The sequence below is a fragment of the Octopus bimaculoides genome, chromosome 18, assembly GCF_046866305.1.
Source record: "Octopus bimaculoides isolate indiv1 chromosome 18, ASM4686630v1, whole genome shotgun sequence".
Lineage (NCBI taxonomy): Eukaryota > Metazoa > Mollusca > Cephalopoda > Octopoda > Octopodidae > Octopus > Octopus bimaculoides.
In genome coordinates, this window is record NC_142945.1 from 25,848,188 (window position 1) to 25,870,687 (window position 22,500).

The following is a 22,500-nucleotide window of genomic DNA, read 5'->3' on the forward strand; positions in this document are numbered from 1 at the left end:
AGGTGTGTGGGAGGTATTTGTGAATGGGGGTATATGTGGGTTATGTGTGCTTGGGTGTGTGTGTGTATGTGTATGTTTGCGTGATTGTTAGCGTGTGTGTGTATGCGCAAGTGTGCGTGTGTATGTGCGTTTGTATAAGTGTGTGGGTGAGTCTGGGCATGTGAGTGCATGCATATGTGTTGTGTGTGTGTGGTGTGTTGGGGTTAGGTGTGCTTACATGTGTGTGTATGGGTGCGTGTATTTTTTGTGTGTGGGTATGTGTGCGTGTAGGAAGGGGTGAGATAAAAAGTGGAAAAATGTAGTGAGTGTAATAACAAGAGAATAATGGATATAATGTAAAGGGGACAAGGGGGGGGGGGGGGGGGGGGGGGGTAAAAAATAAAAATAAAAAATAAAAAATAGAGAAAAGTGTTGCATAGACGTAAAGGGGAGAGTCATAAGGAGTAGGGGGCTGCGTTGAGTCCGAAGGGGAAAGAAGAATTAGGGTTAAAAATGTAGCGTTGCTCCAAGTGGAGTCGCGAGGGAGTAGACCCATGGTGCAGGGCGAGGCCAAAAACGGAGATGTTAGAGGGAGAGTGGTTGGCCAAGTGGAAATGACGGGTGACAGGGGAGTCCGAACCTAGCCGTCCCTTAGGTGTTCGGTGAAACAGTCGGCCAGCCGGCGGCCCGTCTGCCCCACGTAGAGTTGGTTGCACAGGGTGCATTTGATGCAGTAAATAAGGTTGGAGGAGGTGCAAGTGAAACTGTGTGGAATGTGAAGTGTTTGTAGGTTCGATCCTGTGACAGAGGTAGTGTTGGTGATGAAGGGGCAGGTGTGACAGCGGGATCTGGAGCACGGGAAGGAGCCGGGTGAGGGTGGGGAGGAAGAGGAGAAGGTACTGCGGACCAGTAGATCGCGTAGGTTGCGGGCGCGTTTGAAAGCGGATAGGGGTGGGTTGGGGGAAATGGGGTGGGTAGTGGGATCGAGCTGGAGGCGACGGAAGGCCCGTAGGATCCTCCGAAGAAAGGGTAGGGTGGCAGGGTGGAAACGGAGTGGGAAGGGGGTACGGTTAGGGGATTGGTGTGGTGGTGGTGCGGTTGATTCGACGAGCGCGGGCGAGGGTGGATTGGACAAGGTGGGAGGGGTATCCTCGATGCATGAACAGACGCGCAAGATACTGGGACTGGGTCTCGAAATCCTGGTCCAGGCTGCACAAACGTCGGAGGCGGAGGAACTGGGAGTAGGGGATGGCCCGTTTGGTGTGGAATGGATGGGAGGAGGAGACGTTGAGGTAGAGGTGGGAGTCAGTGGGTTTGAAGAAGGCGGAGGTAGTTAGAGAGTTGGAGAGGGGGTTGACGGAAAGAGAGATGTCGAGGAAGTTAACAGAGGTGTCAGAGATGGTAGAAGTAAAGTCAAGAGCAGGGTGGAAGTTAGAGAGGAAGGAGATGAAAAGGCAGAGCTGTTCGCGGGAGAGGGAGGTGGCTCCTATACAGTCATCTATGTAGCGACCGTATAGTTCTGGGGTCGGACCGGAGAATTGGGAGAATACTTGGGCCTCAATGTAACCAACAAAGAGGTTGGCGTAATTTGGCCCCATTCTCGTCTCCATCGCGACCCCAGATTCCTGTTGGTAGGTATCTCCGGCGAACGTGAAGCAGTTGAGGGTGAGGACGAGTTCTGCCAGACGAAGCAGGGTAGGGGTACTAGGTGTGGGGTCAGGCGGCGGTCAAGGAAGTATTGGAGGGCTGAGAGACCATCGTTGTGTGGAATCACGGTGTATAGGGATTTGATGTCCAGGGTGAAGAGGAGGTGTGAGGGGCCGGGAGGGAAAGAAAAGGAATTGCAGAGGCGAAGGGCGTGGTTGGTGTCGTGTATGTGGGATGAGAGGGCAGCAACTAACGGGGATAGGATATGGTCGAGGTATTTTGAAATGAGTTCGGTGGGGCAATTGCAAGCAGAGACAATGGGGCGGCCAGGGTTGTTAGGTTTGTGGATCTTGGGAAGGAAGTAGATGGAGGAGGTGCGGACGATGAGGTTAGTGGCGGTAGCGGGGAGAGCAGAGTAGGAGATGAGGTCATGGATTGTGGAGGACACAAGCCGTTGGTAGGAGGGGTTGGGGTCGGAGGGAAGGAGGCGGTAGAAGAAGGGATTGTGAAGCTGGCTGAGCGCTTCCCCCTTGTAAAGGTCCGCGCGCCACACCACCACTGTTCCACCTTTGTCCGCCGGCTTGATGACGATGTCGTCGCGGCGGCGGAGATTGCGGAGGGCGACCGATTCGGCCCGGGTGAGATTGGCCCGGGTGAGATTGGCCCGGGTGAGATTGGCCCGGGTGAGATTGGCCCGGGTGAGATTGGCCCGGAGGGGTCTTTTTTTAAAGTCGAAACGCTCGACCAACGCCTTACAGTCATCCACGAACAAGTCTAGGCTACTGAATTGGCCTGGAGGTGGCGTCCAGTTGGATGGGCGGCGTCCCAGGTCCGAGAAGTAGTCCCGATTGTCGGGACGCTGTGTTGACGTATGGAAGAACGCACGCAGTTTGATGCGGCGCAGGAACTGGCTGACATCAGTGCGAGTCCCGAATTCGTTACACTGGGGCGTGAGAGGCGTGAAGCGGAGGCCCCTACCAAGGAGGGAGCGCTCAGCGGCGGGGATTGGGTGGTATAGTCACAACCGTGTGAGGAAGCGGGGTGGTAGGGTGAGTAGGGTCCGGAGGAGAAGGTGTAGAGGTGGGGAGGAGGTGGGGGAGGAGGTGGGGAGGAGGTGGGGAGGAGGTGGGGAGGAGGTGGGGGAAGGTGGGGAAGGTGGGGAAGGTGGCGGGGGTGGGGATGTTGGGGGAGGGTGGGGGATGTGGTGGGGGTGGGGTTGTTGGAGGTGTAGGGAGGTGATGGCGTGGGGCTTAGGATGTCCGGGTGGGAGGAGTGGGAGTGTGTGGAATGGGCGGTGGAGGGGGGCATGGAATCGGGAGGGGGAGCTGAAGAGGAGGGTGTCAGGGGTGTGGAAGGGTGGGGGTTGAGTAGAAATCTTTATATATATACATGTATGTATATACACATATATATAGCTATACGTATACATCTATATATAAATATACGTATATATATATATATGCATATATATATATGTGCAGATATATATACTCATATATGCATGCATATATATATACACACATAATATATATATATATATATATATATATATATATATATATATATATATATTTGACCGTTGACTGACTGAACACTATTCAATTTTTTTTCTCCGTGTTTTTCTCCTTGTCTCCGTATTCTTTCTGTTGAAGAGCGTAGCTCGAAACGTCAAAGACCTTCCGTATTCCCGAGCGTCATACTAATATATACTTTTGTTATTTACACCACCTGTCCTCGTCTGTTGTTATTATTTGTATATTCTCCCATATATATATATATATATTGATAGATATGTATATATGTATGCATCTATATATGAGATACTAGTTTCAGTATTACTATTGAAAGTATTAAAACTGAAAGTATCTCACATTACAATAAAGACTTTATTGTTTCACTTTTAACAATACTGAAATAGTGTAAGAAATAAGAGATTGCTCTGGGCTCGCATCATCATTATTATTATTATTATTATTATTATTAGTAGTAGTAGTAGTAGTAGTAGTAGTAGTAGTAGTAGTAGTAGTAGTCAACTTAAATCAGAATTGGTCTTATTGCAGATAGAATTTTTGTGAATAGCGATTATTACCTGTAACCTGAGATATCCACATGATTTCATAAGCTTTTAACTTCTCAAAACCTTTCTGAGGATCCGCCCTCTATCTAAGAGTTAGACCTTCTATAGAAGTTCCACAGGACATCCCATTCCAATCTCCTTTAACCATTTGTATATGTCATTACTCACAGGACTTCCAATTATCCCAGGTTGAACTTTATAGATTTCGTGTTCCAAATCCTCATAATACCAAATTTTAAGGGATGGTATATTTTCAACACATCGTCTTTTTTCTTCACAATCCTGGACACAAATGGACATGATAGATCAAATTTGATTGTTTTTGCCCGTTAGTGTGATATCAAGTTTCTTATGTTCTATCTTTTTATACGTTTGAATTGGAAAATCCCACAAAATCTTGCATTTTTCCGAGTCAAATACTCATTCTGCATGATGACTGAACCATGTACTTCCAGTTTCACATCCCCATATCTGACAAAACTTCCACAAAATTAATGTTTTTATATACTCTCCCGACCAACATGAGGTATTCTGCAATAATATGGGTAATTGTTTCATGCCAAATAGCCGGCGAGCTGGCAGAAACGTTACCGAAATGCTTAGCGGCATTTCGTCTGTCTTTACGTTCTGAGTTCAAATTCCGCCGAGGTCGATTTTGCCTTTCATCCTCTCGGAGTCGCTAAATTAAGTACCAGTTGCCCACCAGTAGCCCCCCTCCTCAAAAATTTTGGGCCTTGTGCCTAGAATAGAAATGAATTGTTTCATGCCAAATTTCATGTATACTACATTTTACCGACACATTTTGACTCTTACTCATATTTTCTCAAGTTGCTTGTCTTTTTTATAATTATTATTCAAGGCGGCAGAAAGGCAGCGAGCAGGCGGAGCTGTTAAAACGATGGACGAAATGCTTAGCAGTATTTCGTCCATCCTTAATTTCTGAGTTCCAATTCTGCCGTGTTCGACTTTGCCTTTCATCCTTTCGGGGTCGATAAACTAAGTACCAATGACACACTGACGTCGATGTAATCAACTAGTCCCATCCCCATAAATTTCACGCCTTGTACCTTTTGTAGAAAAGATTATTCATATTATAAGGCAGTGAACTGGCAGAACTATTGGCACGCCGGGCAAAATGCTTACCAGCAATCCTTTCGTCTTTCCGTACTGAGTTCAAAGTTTGCCCAAATCTTGAACATATGTATACATATTTTGCAAGATGTTTTCCTAAATGTTTTTTAAAAGAATTCTTGAAGCATTCATAAGACCATGAATAGTAAATGGAATATGAAAAATACTAAATGTACTCATGGTTTGTTTGATACATCATTTAGTTACAAAAGTTGAAGGGAGTGTATCATAGAAACCAGGCGTACACATATAAGTGTAATTTGTTTAGGATTTCATGTATATTATCTTTCAGTAAAGAAAGTTCAAACGATTATGATAAATGGTTATATTTGTTTGCCATTTTAAAACCTCGTTGAAAAGTCCTGCCTTTGATAATATGTTAATGATATTCGTGTTGTATTTTATTTTCCCCCAGTGAATTTTAAATAATCGGAACATATGTGATCGTAAATATTCTTCAAAGAACTTTCTAAATATTTATGAATCGCTTTCTAAGTATTACAATAAAACGTTTGCACAATACACAATGATGTTGATATGTAACATTTAATGGCTAGTTAATATCTAGTATTTTGTGAATATATTTCACTTGATACAAAACATGAGACATCTCCACAACTATTTAAATTTACAACTACTTCAAATCGAGACTACGTGAGAGGGCTCAAGTGGTCACATGTCCAGCTAGAAAATGCTGCCAAAATGACCCTCAAAGCTCATCCGCACCGCTTTAGAAAAGCAAACATTGGTAAATGTTGTCCTGACGTATTGCATATAAGAAAAATATAGAGTGCCTCTCATTAGAATTTTGATCGACCAGGTTTGACTTAGTGGTGAAACAATAACGAGATAAATAACTATTTAACACATCGAAAAATCTTCGAGTGAATCCATTGTGATTGTGAACAATATGAAATGAAAAATATAAGGCGGAGAAATAACCGTTTCTACCCTTTATAGATTTAATTTAGGTTCGAGGCAATTTGTACTGCATACAAGATTAATAATAATAATAATAATAATAATAATAATAATAATAATAATAATAATAATAATAATGATGATGATGATGATGATGGTGATGATAATCCTTTCTACTACAGACACAAGGCCTGAAATTTTGGAGGATGGGAATAGCCGATTGAATTGATCCCAGTGCTCGACTGGTACTTATTTTTATTAACTACAAAAGGCTTTAAAGGCAAAGTCGACTCAGAACATGAAGGCGGACGAAATGCCGCTAAGCATTTTGTCTGAAGTGATACCAGAGTGTTATCACTAACGAATACACTGAAGGCTATGTTAAGCTGAAAATGTCTAATTATTCCGAATCATTACTGGAGTTACCGCTATCAGGTATAATTTTTATTTTTCAACCTATATTATTCTGTTCACCATATTTTATTTTTAGCCAATTAAACTTCTCCTTCATTAAATTAATTGTGATGTCACTAATTTGGGCATTGTTGTTTTCGGGCTGATGACGTCTCTGGGTATTTATTTTCAGTTTTTATCTTTCATCGCTTAACCGTTGGCTACCACAGAAGAACTCATCAATTCTTCACTTTATGCTTGTCAAGAGAAATCAGGAGAAAATTTTAAAGATTTCTAGAGTATATATGATCCAAATTTTGAAATTGGTTTCCTCTTTAATTATAAACATGTATATATTTAGAAACCCCCAGAGAAGTGTTTTGCACTTTGTAAAAGTTGAAAGACTTAAATTAATATTCGATTACTTCTAAATAAAATCAAGTAATACTGTTCAACATTCGAGTAGAGCATATGCACACCACATAAGAACTGAATTGTATTTTAATTGTATTCGTACTTTTCCTTTACAAAAGTAATGAATACAAATGTTTGCTTTTGTTTTTAATGATGAAAATAAGAACGAACATTTCAATCGAAATAGTTGATGCGTTTATTAATTTTTTTTCTCTTGCGGATGTATATGTGAGTGTGTTTGTTTCGAATGGGATCTTTTCTTCAATATCTATAGTTTCTAACCCATTTTATTAAATATTTATTTCCTATTTGTAACGGTACAGAATGTGCATTTCTTTTTACATATTACGATAGAGAGTTTTATTCTCATTTTTACGCTTCTTCTAGTTACACCACCATATTCTCATATCGACTTCCTTCAAGGGAGAACTTAGTACAGTTTGAAATATATCCATCGTAATTCAATAATTCTAAAAAAGAATTTATTTTAATTACCATAGAATATACCTTTGAGTGTTCTTTGGACTTCCTATGAAACTTTAAAAGAGAGAATGGTAATATATGAAATTCGATTCAACTTTATTATTTTCAAAATAATTTTTCACACTGCTTTTCTTTCTCACAGAAACTGTAGGAAATATATTACCTCGATATTATTTAAACAGTGGAGGCGCAATGGCCCAGTGGTTAGGGCAGCGGACTCGCGGTCATAGAATCGCGGTGTCGATTGCCAAACCGGGCGTTGTGAGTGTTTATTGAGCGAAAATACCTAAAGCTCCACGAGGCTCCGGCAGGGGATGGTGGCGAACCCTGCTGTACTCTTTCACCAAAACATTATCTCACTCTTACTTCCTGTTTCTTTTGTGCCTGTAATTCAATGGATCAGCCTTGTCACACTGAATATCCCCGAAAACTACGTTAAGGGTACACGTGTCAGTGGAGTGCTCAGCCACTTGCACGTTAATTTCACGAGCAGGCTGTTCCGTTGATCGGATCAACTGGAACCCTCGACGTCGTAAGCGACGGAGTGCCAACAACAACAATTATTTAAATACAACAAATTACAAACCAATACTGTAAGAGTTGCGGTGTAGCAATTCTCCATAGAGTAGTTAACGCTTAATGAAGCCCATAAAATTAACAAATTTTCTCATCTGATTGATTTATTTTCCCTGGGATGTAACTACAAACACAGATAATATCTAGCCATTGACTTAAACAACCGATATTTATTACTCATATTGAAATAAAATTGTTATCTTAGAAATTATATCTAATTCTTTTATACAGCCTATTATATGGCCGTGAAGGAAAAATATATTACGATATATTATTAGAGGAAATTACTTTTGTTAGTGGACTGAGGATATTACGACGTTAAAGAATATTCCCATCAACACTGAATAACTCTTACCCCTATGCAATATTATACTTTACTTCACGTTAAAGTGACGTTCTCTACTATTCACATTATAGGACACACGCACGCATACACACGGGCGCACTCACATGCACACACGCGCGCGCGCACACACAATCACAAGTAAACACAAGCACACATATATAGACCCGAGTGCATCTCAATTAAGCACCTCTTGAATTACACAAAAAAAATCTCATCTGAAATAAGTGACTACTAATTGTTAAGCTGTTATAAGAAGAAGACCGAAATTTCTCTCAAACTGTAGCTTACTCGTCTGTATAAAATAAAGTTATATATATAGTACTGTAGTTCTATATCCTCTTAATAAGAAAAGATATTCATGGAAGAAAAACTTTTGATTCCAGATATGCTTAAATAGAAACTTGAAAGAATTTTAGTCGAATGAATTGACCCAGTGATATCTTTTATTTCTTTTTTTATAAGAGGCCTTATGCTATCGGTCAGTTGCCGAACTGCTTGCTTACGGGTACGTAAAAACACCAACAACTGTTTGACGACGTTGGTGGGGGACAGAAACACACACACAAGAACACACAAACATACCCACGCGCATCCACACACATTCACACACACACACACACACACACACACACACACACACACACACACACACACACACACACATCCTCTACATCCGACACTGAGTGGAAAATGCTCCGCTTTCCAGCCTGCGTCTCCACATTCATCGAGGAGGGTTATATAACGGTTAATCTTTCGAGCCCGTGCGGCATCCATGTTATCTTCTTGAACAACCATAAACTCGACTAGATTTACCACGTTCTTTCTTTCAGACCTTATTATGATATCCAGTTTCTCCGTAACTGGAATGGGAAAGAATCCTTCGCCCCTTAGGAAATCTGCAGCCACTTCACAATTGCCGTTCCACTGTTCATAGCTGGCAGGAAGTTTCTTCTTCAAACGAATTTTCTGTCCTGAGCGCACCAAGGTATTGAAATCTCTGGTTGGTTCTTTCAATTATATTTTTGCCACTGTTGATGAGAACAATTTGGCTCTTTATAGCATTGAAGATAATCTTAAGGACCAGATTGTGTATATTTATTCAATGCCAGGTTGTATCAAAACATTGCTGGACTAATTATATTTAATAAAAATAAAACTTATTTACCCAAGATTTAACATAATCTCATTCAAAATAGTCACCTTGCGCTGCAATACTCCGTTCCCAGCGTTCCTTCCACTTTTGGAATCCGGCGTGGATGTCGTTTTCCCTAACCAAATCGTGGACCTTCTGCAATTCGCTCTGGATCTCGACAACAGTGACCTTTGAGCTGCATTTTCATCTTGGAGAAGAGATGAAAGCCTGTAGGTGCAAAAAATTGCTAATAGGGGGGGGGGGTGCAGAAGCGATACCATATTGTTTTTGGCGAGAAACACAGGTGAGGAGAGCTTGGTGACAGGGTGCATTGTTGTCGTGAAGAATCCAGTTCTTCGCACTCTACAGATCCAGTTACTTTCGCGGAATATCCTCCCTCAAACACATCAAAACGTCGATTGTTCTCTGATGATCCTCAAGCAGAGGCTAAAGATTTTTCACCACATTTCCGGGGATGAGGCTCGTGGAAGGTTTTCCAGATCACTCATCGTCTTCCATGGATGTTCTTCCACTTTTGCTTCGTAACTGTAAGCTTGCCAATGCATGATCAATGTCTCTGTACCAGATTTCCTAAGTTTAACGCTAAATTTCACGTTGGCTCTGTGTTCCAACTTCCAGTTCATGACAAGCTCACAGACTATAGCACACCCAAATTCCACTACTCGCGAAGTAAACTCAGCACAATGCCTTATGAAGGTCATTGCTACGTGTCACTGTGCATGCAACTTTGTGCTCCCATCTGTTGGCACGCTACAGAACTAGTCCGGGATACTTTTGATACCATCTTGAAGATAGATACATTTCTTTTATTAGCCACATAGGGCTCAACAAAGGTGGGACAAATACAATGTAGATATTTTCTTTTTGGGAGGGGAAAAAAGTGGTGTGTCGATCAAAAGGGATCGTAGGAAGGGAAAAGGGGGGAGTTCGATCAAAAGGGTTCGAGAAAAAAAAAGTGCAATCAATAGGGATCGTGTATCACAGTAATGTTCTCGTGTAAAATTACTGATACACGATCCCTATTGATCGCACTTTTTTTTTCTCGACCCCTTTTGATCGAACTCCTCCCTTTTTCCTTTCCTACCATCGCTTTTGATCGACACACCACTTTCTTTTTTCTTGAAGATAGATAGATAGATAGATAGATAGATAGATAGATAGATAGATAGATAGATAGATATACTCTTTAGTACACATACGCACACAAATAAATATGTACATGTATTAGTCTTTGTATGTATGTATGCATATATATGTGAATCTGCGTGCTTACACAAATATATGCTTATATATCTCTCTGCCAATTTGTAAATATAGATATAAACATGTATGTGTGTGCATGAGTGTGTGCGAGTACGGATATATCTTCTAGAAACAACTGTGTGAGACGTAAGGATTGGGGTCCACTGTCTTAATGAGCCACATACCACTTTCTATTGGAATGCAGACAACAATGACGTTTGAAAGCCATTTGAATACCAGAAAAATGTAATATATAACAACTTGTTGTCTGAAGCGCAGGATGTGTGATATGTCGGTCAATAGTCGAGTTAATTTCACTCGGAACAGCATGAAAGGCTACAGAAATATGTTGATAGTTTTGTAGATAGGTAGGGAGTCACCTGACAATGTTGATATATGGAAGACGGCTGTTAAATATTGATAGGAATCTAGGTTGGTATTGTAGGTATATCTATACAAGTAGGTGTATATATGTGTAGATATGTAAGCATATATGTATGTATTTATGTGTGTATATATATATATATATATATATATATATATATATATATATGTGTGTGTGTGTGTGTGTGTGTGTGTGTGTGTGTGTGTGTGTGTGTGTGTGTGTGTGTGTGTGCGTATGTGTACGTGTATGTGTATGTATAAATATACATATTTATATGTGTATGCATATATGTGTGTGCGCGTGCGTGCGTGCGTCCTTGCATGCGTGGATGCGTATTAGCATAGGTACGTAAGTGAGACAATAATTAGATAAGTAGCCTATGAGTAAAGCAGTTTTCTTAGTTGTTAGAGCTAGGTACAAGATGATCCAGCAAACCTGTTATATACGTTCCTACCATGAACATCTCTTCTAGTATTTTAGCAAAAAGTGTCCAACACTATATCATTTAATATGTTCGTCTTGTTTATTATTTCTTTAACAGAATGAGATGCTATTTGAGTGGGTTTAATCACCAGTCTCAACATTGCAAGCGACGGCAACTTATTTGTCTCATACGTAGAGGTGTTAGCTTGAAGTGGACATAGAGACTGTAGCAACGACGGCAGAGAATCAGACAATGCAAAGTTTTCTGTGTAAGTTTGCATACAGAAATCTTCAAGAAGGTAGATATGTATGCAAGCAAACATGAAGGCACATACGTCAGTAGGCTCTAAATGTTGCTATCTTTTTTATCTTTTCATCTTGTTGCAGTACTTACTTTGTTTTTTTCAAACCTGGTGCTTATTCTATCGGTTTCTTTTGCTGAACCGCCTGGTTACGGGGACCTAAGCTCATTAGCGCCAGTTGTCAAACGTTACTACGGGGGCGGTAAACACACACACAAACACACACACACACACAAACACACAAACAATCACACACACACACACACACACACACACAAACACACGAACAAACACACACACACACACACAAACACACACACACATACACACACACACACACACACACACACACACACATATATATATATATATATACATATTAAAGGAAAATGGGCGACAAATCCAAAGCAGGACGAGTATCTGAGGTCATTTAGAGTATTTGGTAGGAGTAAGGTGAATCAAAGAGGAAGTAGAAATAATTAATGTCTTGCAGCCACTTTCTGGGATATTCCAGGTGATGAGTCAACATCTTCATACACTGGGTATTCCGACATGAGAGACAAGGTGTGTATGTCTCTGACGACGAGATGCCCAGTGTATAGGGGTGATGACTCATAGATGTGACATGATGTTGTATCTAAGATACTCTATAATGAAATCCGTTGGAAGGACAACTCCAAGGACAAATAAATATGAACCCATAGTCTGGTAAAGCCATAGCCACTCATAATAAAAAGGGGTGCTGGTGGAATGTCCCAGTGAAGACTTCATTAAAATGTAAGCACAACAGACTTGATATAATGATTTGAGATAGATAAGAGAAGCTGTGCACAGTTGTGGAAATTAGCTGCCCAACGGATGTTAACATAAAGCTGAAGATCAGTGAAAAAGAGAATACTTACGCTGAGCTATTGAGAAATTTACAGTTAATATATCCAGATTACAATTTCAGGTTTATACCTGTAATTATTGGGGCGAAGTAATGGAACTGGAAACAACAGGAAACATTTCGTTCTGTGTTTGTGCGCACTTTTACTCAATGGCTCCCTTCAATTTGTCCAATGTTTCCGCCATTGGATAGTATACGTTTTGTTTACTCATAAAAAGTCCAGTGGTGTGAGCTCCGGTGATGGTGGTGAGTATTCGAGTGAACATTCTCGTCCCATCCACCTGTTCTGAAAACTTTGATCACGGTAGTGACGACGTGTCTCCTTTTTAGGGAAATAAACTCCATATCTTCAAAATCATTTAGAATTCCTGACAGATTGTCGCAGCAACTTCAAGCAAATTGAAACAGTCACTCTACCGTCAAGAAATAGTAGTCTAATTAAATATGTAGAGGATAGCACCCACCACAGAGTTACTCCTGCTAAATTAACATGACATTAACTGTAATATGTAGATATTTAGTTTACGGTTGGAAAAATTGTGGAGGTTAATTGAGCCATTTAATTTAAACGTGACACCATAATTGCAAACAATCTGTTTTGGAAAGTGTGCATCTTGTACACATACTGCTGTGTACCACTCGCAAAACTTCACTCGTGTCCGGTTCTGATTTTCGAATTCTTATCTCACGAGTCAGAAGGTGCATTTATTTTCTTGGATACGTGCTATACACATGTGTTTGCATGTGTGAGTGTGTATGTGTGTGCACGCGCGCGTGTATTTGAGTGAGTGTATCTATGTGAGTATATGCATTTATGTTTAAATATGTATTTGTAAATACATAAATGTATATATATATATATATATATATAGATATATATATATATATACATATATATATATATGTATGTATGTATATATGCATACGTGGCTGTGTGGTAAGTAGCTTGCTTAACAATCACATGGTTCCGGGTTCTGCCCCACTGCGTGGCACCTTGGGCAAGTGTCTTCTACTATAGCTTCGGGCCGACCAAAGCCTTGTGAGTGGATTTGGTAGACGGAAACTGAAAGAGGCCCGTCGTATATATATATGTGTGTGTGTGTGTGTGTGTGTGTGTGTGTGTGTGTGTGTGTGTGTGTGTGTGTGTGTCTGTGTGTGTGTGTGTGTGTGTGCGTGTGTGTGTGTGCGCGCGTCTGTGTTTGTCCTCCAGCATCGCTTGACAACCGATGCTGGTGTGTTTACGTCTCTGTAACACTAGCGGTTCGATAAAAGGGACCGATAGAATAAGTACTAGGCTGACAAAAAATAAGTCCTGGGGTCGATTTCTTCGATTAAATGTGGTGCTCCAGCATGGCCGCAGTCAAATGACTGAAACAAGTAAAAGGGTAAATGTGTACATATGCGTGTATGTTTACATGTGTGTGTGTTTACATGTGTTTGTGTATGGTGTGTGTGTGTGTGTGTGTGTGTGTCTCTGTGTGTGTGCTTCCATATATGTATATCCGAATGATTTGGGAAAGCTTTTACTGTTATAGCATTGAAAGCAGGGCTTTATTCTAATTTTGCAGTTTTTTTTTTCTGTTGTTGTTAAATGTATTTATTTATTTATTTATTTATTTATTTATTCATGATTTCATATGAGTCTCCCGAAGTACACGGGAAACTGCAGTTCCAAAACCCATCTCAAAGTTACTCGATTTTCATTGTCTGACTTTAAAGGATTGGAATCTTATTGACTTATGTAATTGAACGTGAGACTCTACAGGTACAGGAACACTGATAATAAATTTATAAATTTATCGCTTCGAACGAAATGTATGGAATACATACAAAAATATGCAAACGAGATTAGTAAGAAAATGAAGCTTAGATCGTAGCTTTGTTAATGCATAATGTATATATCTCAAAGCAAAGAAATCATTTAATATATGAACCAAACATTCCTATTTCATTGAGATAATTTTTTTCAGTCAATATATTATCTAAATAACGTAATAAGTGTCATGTAAGTTTATTTATAAATCGTTATCAAAGTGTTCACAGGAAACTTCTATTTTTCCTTTTATACCGGTTATTTGTAAAGACGAAAACAAAATTACCATAGTTTCGGATAACTGCATTTGTAATGAAATAAGATACACGGAGAAAATTATATTACATAATATGTGAAAAGAAAACTAGAAAACAATATATTCTGAATTGTTTAAGAAATATAAAAACTAGAACAGCAGGTTAATCAATAGTTTCGTCATATAAAATGATATCTACTTTTCCGAACATTGAAAATTTGCTATAATATGAGATCGAGAGGTTAATGTAAATATTCTATTTTCCATCTAAATGCTTCGACACAGCATACTGTGTTATCTCCGTATCAATTTATAACTTTTGTTGATCAAACAGCCATAAGATATCTGTTGCTTAGAAGTTATATCGACGGGTTCCTATAACTTTATGCCCTCAAGATGCCAACTCCTGATCGGCAAATGTTTCTAAATTGTTAAAAGTAAAATTCTAAATTATATCAGGAAAGGTAGGTGAAGCCTGAGAAACGTCATGGGACGCGAAACGGTCAAATCTGGGCAGTTTTCGTGACGAATCGATAATTTTGATACAATTATCATTTACTGCGTTTATATACGTCAGCGTTTTATTAAACACAATTTCACTTCCAAGACTACTTCTAGCATCCCGATCACATACCCACTAATAGCGTTCTTAAAATCTTGCTCCTGTCAATCTCTCTACCTAATCTAACCGCTACTGCTTATGATTAATTAGTCCTTGACTTGTCTTCAGACGAAACATCACGAACATTTTCTAGACTCGTAAGTTTCTTTGGTTTTGTTTTTCTCATAAAACCTGCTAAAACTCAATCCTTACTTTGTACTCTAATGACATTCCTATGAAGAGATCATTTCAGAACACAAGCACACATACATGCATACCTGCATATGCTGTATGTATATATATGTGTTTGTGTGTGTGAGCTCGCGCGTGTATGCGTAGAGGGGAAAATGAGGGAGATAATAGTACACAATTTACAACATAAAGATATCGTGATATATTGAATCAATAAATTTAGATTATATATGATGACAAAAGTTAAAAAAAGGAAATTCATTCAAATTACGTAATTGCATTTGTTTCATTAAGAAAATAAGGTATAAACAGCCAAGCTGAATTAGAATGTTATATTGTTTTCACTGACTGATAATATTTCATAGTCAAAGTGATTAATTAGTATTCAGTATATACATATATGGACGCCGAATTAAGTTTCGTCGTAAACGTTGCAGTTCATTACTCCTCATCTACAGTGAAGGAGTAAAAAATAATTTATTCTAATTTTCTCTTCAAATATACGGTTATTTTGGCTTGTTTTGTCGATAATAGTGATTAATTCCATATCCGACTCGATTCATATAAACAGTGTGAGGTAGTAGCTAGATAGCAACGTTTAAATTATAAGAAAAATTCCTAACTTCTAAATAAACTTGAAATTTCCTGTTATGATTGTAAAATTAAGAAGAGCAATGATTATTACTAGTAGTTTTGTTGCTGTCATTTTTTTTATAGAATGTGTTCATCATTGCATATGAAAATGTCTTGTGATTTTGTAGGGATAAGCTAATATTTCTAACATGTTGAATATATCTAACCGCCTAGAGGCTATTCGCTGACTCATAATTACTAGCAATCATATAATTCTAAAGATTTGACTTATGAACACACTCTATTATTACATTATATTGATAAGTTATTTTTAAATTATAGAGAGCAGATACAGAACATTCTGAGAGCAGACACAACGACATATTTTGCACAATCTAAATTGTGTTTCATGAAATATTTTATTTGGAACAAAAGAACAGTATAGGTAATATTTCTGAAAACATCGAACGTGTAATTTAGTCATTTGTTTTATCAGATAATCGGTAATCAGTTAGAATCATAATCATATTGTGTGGCGTGTGGAATCAATTTATTATCACAAACAAAATCTGTAATTTAGATTTAACTGCTAACTGAAGAGGAAGAGGTTATTCCAATGAGATACGCCAGCAACGTCTATGGAATTTGCTGGCGTATCTCATTGTATGTTATCAATGAAATGTTAAAAACAAACGATCATCAGCATGGTCGCAGTCAAATGACTGAAAAAATGTAAAGGAATAAAAGAATACAAGAATCCAAGATTATAGGATGAGATTCAGATGAAAAACATAAAGGTTTTCCTGAATCAGTGTTAAAATTCGTGTTTTTGCGCTGCCGAAGTAGAAATAAAATCAGGTATCTATTGGCGATGGCTTTTTAAGATTTCTGTTTGAGTTTGAAGTCAGCTAAAGAGAGATTGCAGCTGAATTCCTATTTGAGGAAACATTTGAGAGGAATAGAAAATATTATCTTCTTAATAGTGGTTATTGTTGTTATCATTGTTGTTATTAGCCGCGATCAAATACAATCTAGCAGACACAAGATCAATGTTATTCCAAATCTAAATACACTGCTTCGTCACTAGGTGTATCTAATGTGTCTTTTCTATTTTTAAGAGGATTGTTTTTATTTGTAGAAAATTTGGTTGCTATTTCTAGCCAGTCGTGCCCAGTGAGTATCGTCAGACCTAGCAGCAAGTAGCTTATTAATGTACAGATGGCAGGCTATGACTGATTTAAGCAAACTTCACGTTCACCAGAGTTGAGAAAGTGTTGGTCAAAGAGTGACCGGGTGACCTATCAGTTCAAGCTACATTGTTATTATCCGACAGAAATCTTCTCAAAATACCTAAATTGTACATTTCTAATATAAAATCGATTAGTTTCTTATAAACTTGGTGATAGATCTTTCGGTTAGTTTAGTCAACTTCACCATAATGTTACGTGACCAAGATAGAAGTATTAATACAGAAGAGATATTATATAATTTCTGACATTAGTAGGATATACTAAATATATAAGAATTTTGTATAACACATTCACTACAACACAATGCATTATTATCTGTCCAAGATACATAATACCCTCAGAATATTATTGGAATTCTTTCGTTTGACACGGGATGGATGGAAGGGAGCAGCTGTTTCTGATGCTATGTTCAGAAACAGGATGTCAGCAACCTAAAACGGCCGCCGCTCAGTGGAGTTGTGAAACTCCTTCAGAGCTGGTTGCGCGCTGATTTTGACGTGGAAAGAAACTGGAACAGAGTTATGAGCAAAGCAGTCAGTCTCTTTCAGAATTGAGCTAAAAATATGATCCCTACGAAAGTTCAAAACATGCAGTAAATACTTCCAACGATTCCGTCATAGTATAACATCTGAATGCCATACTTGTTATGATGTGACCAAACTGAAAAGTCTGTATTTCTGCTTATTTTATAGGGTAGGGCAAATAGTCCGGTTTTTGTTGACACTAAAGTTCAAGGATTCTAATAGGAAGATAACTTCACTCTCTGCCTTGCACATATGCACTTATTAAATACTTGACACTTTAACGTAGTTGGACGCGGACTTTTCCACGAAGCAGGTTGTATAATGAACATGGAGAAAGAAAAAAACAAACATTATCTACACCTCGTGTTTAATAGTTTCAAAAGGTAAGAAAGCGGCGGTAAAATATAAACAATATACGGACAGAATGCTGTTACGTTACGTTTGTGCCAGAAACGGTTTTCAAGATGTACCTCGATGTTGTCGGCCAACTGAGATTAACGGCGACAAAATGACGTAGTTATCCGAGACCGGCACCTGTTTTGTAACCAAGGTGATCGCAGATATTCTCCAATTATCCAAATTAAATTGGTTACATTAAATTGGTTACATCAGCTGACTTGATGCAAGGACCTCATATCAGTAAAATGAAGAGAACATAACTCAAAGATTTCTCTCTGCGGTTCCTTACGAATAGACGGAATGGGATTAAATTTTCCCTCAAATAATGTATTGCAAGGAGTTTTTCAGAAGATATCCGGTGAAATCTTCTCAAATAAGAAGTGTCCACATCTACTGCACTTTCAAAACTGATGACTCACCATCACCCTTTTTTTTATTTCGTTATATATTTCACACTCGGTTTATTTTACTATACGAGGTGATATCAAAACGTTACCGGACTAGATCTGTAGCGCGCCAACAGATGGCAATACACAGTTGCGTGCGCAGCGAGAGCTAGCAGTGACCTTCATGAGGCAGTGTGCCGAATGAAATCGCTGTGTTTACTTTGCAAGTTGTGAAGTTTGTGTTTTTGTGATCATATGTATAATCTAGTCTGTGATTTTGTCTTGGACAGTAAGTTGGAACAAAGCACCGACGTGAAATTTTGCGTTAAAGTTAGGAAGTGTGCTACAGAGACATTGAGCAAGCTGCCGTAAGCTTACGGTGACGAGGCAATGGGTTGTACACAATGTTTCGAGTGACAGGGGCGCTTCAAAAGCGGATGAACTTCATTGGAAGATGATGAGCAATCTGAGAAACCTGTTACAAGCGTCACCCCCAGAAATTTGGAGAAATTTCATTAGCTTGTGCATGAAAACCGGTAGAGGACAATCAACGACATTGCTAATATTGTTGGTTTGTTATGTGGGTCCATGCAGGCAATCCTAACGTCTGAATCAAATATGCGGTGCGTCTTTGCCAAGTTTGTCCCCCGCCTGTTGACTACTGAGCAGAAAGAACATCGCATCGAAGTCCGTCAAGGTGTCGGTCAGCGTCCCGCTGATGACCCATCCTTCTTGTGGAGGTTCATCACCAGTGACGAGAGTTGGGTCCACAGGTACGACCCTGAGACGAAACAGCAGTCGTCACAATTGAAGAGCTCTTCATCTCCACGACCGAAAAAGGCACAACATAACTGCAATTAAGAGCACGCTCGAAGATGTTTCGATATCCGTGGTATTGTACATCGAGAATTCGCCCCCCAGAGCCAGACCGTCAATCGAGATTTCTGCTGTGACCTTTTGAAGTGTTTGAGGGAGGATATTCAGTGAAAGCGATTCTGTGGAACACTAAGAATTGGATTCTGCACGACGACAATACACCCTGTCACAGAGCTCGTATCTCTCGAGAGTTTCTCGCTTGAACCAACATGATATCGCTTCCGCATCCGCCCTATTCGCCAGATCTAGCACTTGCAGACTTCCATCTCTTTTTCAAGATGAAAATGCAGTTCAAATGTCACCGTTTTAACACCGTTGTGGAGATCCACAGCGAATCGCAGAAGGTCCTCGACTCGCGTACGGAAAGCAACTTCGAGGCCATAATTCAAAAGTGGAAAGAACGCTGGGACCGATTCATTGCTGCACAAGGTGACTATTTCGATGGATATTGAAACTTAAGTAAATAAGTTATTTTCTATTAACCATAATTAGTCCGGGACCGGTTTGCTACAACCTCGTTTATTTCCTAATGAAAGTTTCATATCCTTTGTAACTCATCAAGAATTTGTGCCAAGCATTTCGCCTAAAGATATCGCAATTGAGCCAAACCTTGATTATTGTTATTAAGCCGGCAAGCTGGCAGAAACGGCGAAATGCTAAGCAGTATTTCTTCTGTCTTTATGTTCTGAGTTCAAATTCCGCCGATGTCGACTTTGCTTTTCATCCTTTCTGGGTCGATAATTTAATTACCAGTTGTGTACTGGGGTCTACTCGACTAGCCCCCTCGAAAAAATGTCGAGCCTTGTGCCTAGAGTAGACAAAATTATTATGAAGGCGGCGTGTGGCAGAATCGTTAGCACGCCTTGCGAAATTCTTAGCGACATTTTGTCCGTTGTTATGTTGTGATTTCAAATTCCGCCAGCGTCGATTTTGTGTTTCATCCTGTCGGGGTCGAGATGAGAACTGAGGTCGATATAATCGACTAATTCCTTCCCTCAAATGTCAGGCCTTGTTCGTATAGTAGAAAGGATTATTATTATTAGTAGTAGCAGTAGTAGCAACTGCAGGAGTAGTATTAGCGGTAGAAATGCTGTTATTATTAGGTTAATGTTGTTGTTGTTGGTGGTGGTGGTGTAATAGTTTTACTACTTATATCCGCCGTCACTTTGGGAGATTATATTATACGTTCGTTCTGCCAGAGGCGTCTTGTTGGCTTCCCGTAATGTGAATTCCACGACAGTTTACTTGACTGCGTATTCTTGTACTTATTCAGATATCAATTTAACTTTTGTAATATTTATCGGCCTGTAATATTTGCCTAAGCATATTTGTAAACATATTACAATGTGTTTTTTTTTTCTTTTCATTTCACCGACCCACCCCTTCTGCAATACTTCCGACCATATATCGAACTAGTCTTCCTACACTGCCATTCCATACATCTCCTTCACTAACAAAGTTTTATAGCCTAGTGGTAAGATAGATATGCAAATTCTGTAATTATTATTAATTAGTTCAGAGTGGTTTGCAAAATAGATAAAACTTACTAATTAACGATTTAATGGATCTGTTAATTTTTTCTCTAACTACTTTATTTCTTTTTGCATTTCATATTATTTTATAGATTTCTAAATGTTTGAAAGTATTCTCTTCTTGATATAGCATTAACAAACATTCATATTTTTTCTTTTTCTTTTTTTTTGTTTCATGATGTGCCATTCTACTTTCGAAATTCTGGATTCTTTTTACTGTATTGCACATAGCTGATGACCAACTCAGCAGCATAAATTACAGGTACATTTCCTAGAGCAATATTTATGTAGTAAGAATAATACAAGCATACATACATTCAATGGTGGGTTGGGCATAAAACTATTGGTTGCCAGGAGACAAAGGAGGCCCACCCGCAACTACAAAGGGGCCCACCCGCAACTACAATGCTATCATCTAATTTTTTTTCTCTTGGTTAAAAGTATACTTTTCAACTGACTACAAACATAGCCAGGCTGAAATAATTAATGCATACTTCTAGGAGTGAATAAAAAATTCTCAAACTTGAGGGGAAGTGCCTCTTAGATACTAACATGGGCCCCCATATAGGGATTCTAATGGCGCAGGTACCACTTACCATCGAGCAAGCTGGCAACCTGGCCAGTCAGCCACTGCATACGTTATATATTTAAGAGCAGGAGAGGCTGTGTGATAAGTAGCTTGCTTACCAACCACAGCGTGACACTTTGGCCAAGTGTCTTTTACTATAGTCTCGAGCCGACCAAAGCCTTGTGAGTGGATTGGTAGACGGAAACTGAAAGAAGCCCATCTTATATATATCTGTGTGTGTATGTGTGTTTGCGTGTCTGTGTTTGTCCTCACATCATCGCTTGACAACATATGCTGGTGTGTTTACGTCCCCGTAACTTAACGGTTCGATCAAAGACACCGATATAATAAGTCCCCTGCTTACAAAGAATAAGTTCTGGAGTTGATTTTCTCGACTAAAGGCGGTGCTCCAGTATGGCCGCCGTCAAATGACTGAAACAAGTAAAGTAATAAAAGAATATATATATTATAGATAATATATACATATACATGTATATATATATATACTTATACACACACATACATATACATATATAAACATCTACACATATATACATATGCATATATGGGCACAGGACGTCACCAACAGTAAACAACATGTAATACGAAAGCAAATGAGTTCAATATGCAAACAGCGCGAGAAACAAATGGAAAAAAGGACATTGACTTTTACTTTTTCAGATACTAGATAGTGGTCATTCTGGAGCAATGCCTTGAAAACATTTTAAGTCTATTGAATCGACTCTCTTTTCCGAAACCGATAAGTTTTCAGCGACGTAAACACTCCAACACCGGTTGTCAAGGTCCTGAGAATCAAACACAAGCACACGCACACACAGAGAATCAAACAAAGACACGCACACACAGGCATATGTTATATACGTATTATTTAAAATTTACAAAAAAAAGTAAAATTTACAAAAAAAGACGAAGACAGGTGTCCCGTTTGACTGATGTATAGAGAAGGGCAAAAAGAGCAGGAGATGCAGTAAATGACGTTGCAGGTAAAGGAGTCAGTGATATGATAGGGACGATGATAGTGCCTGTGAGGATGGTGGTGTTTCAGAGGTAGGAGCAAATGCGGCAGTATGGGAGGGAACAAGAGAACGAGTCAGGTTGGGTAGTGGGAACAAATGTGGACCAGGAGGTCACGCACGTTGCGAACTCAT

General features: G+C 39.2%; 1 long non-coding RNA gene across 2 annotated transcripts in view; it reads left to right on the forward strand.

The window, feature by feature from the left end:
* The window catches only part of LOC149132024 (uncharacterized), a 61,167-nt gene that overhangs the window by 5,611 nt on the left and 33,056 nt on the right, over positions 1-22,500 (forward strand). The window contains exons 2-4 of one of the 2 annotated variants that reach the window (XR_016244870.1): positions 4,563-6,190; positions 8,798-8,952; positions 11,289-11,469. This is a non-coding gene — a long non-coding RNA (uncharacterized LOC149132024). The remainder of the gene's footprint in view (positions 1-4,562; positions 6,191-8,797; positions 8,953-11,288; positions 11,470-22,500) is intronic. The other variant, XR_016244871.1, reaches the window with a different exon arrangement.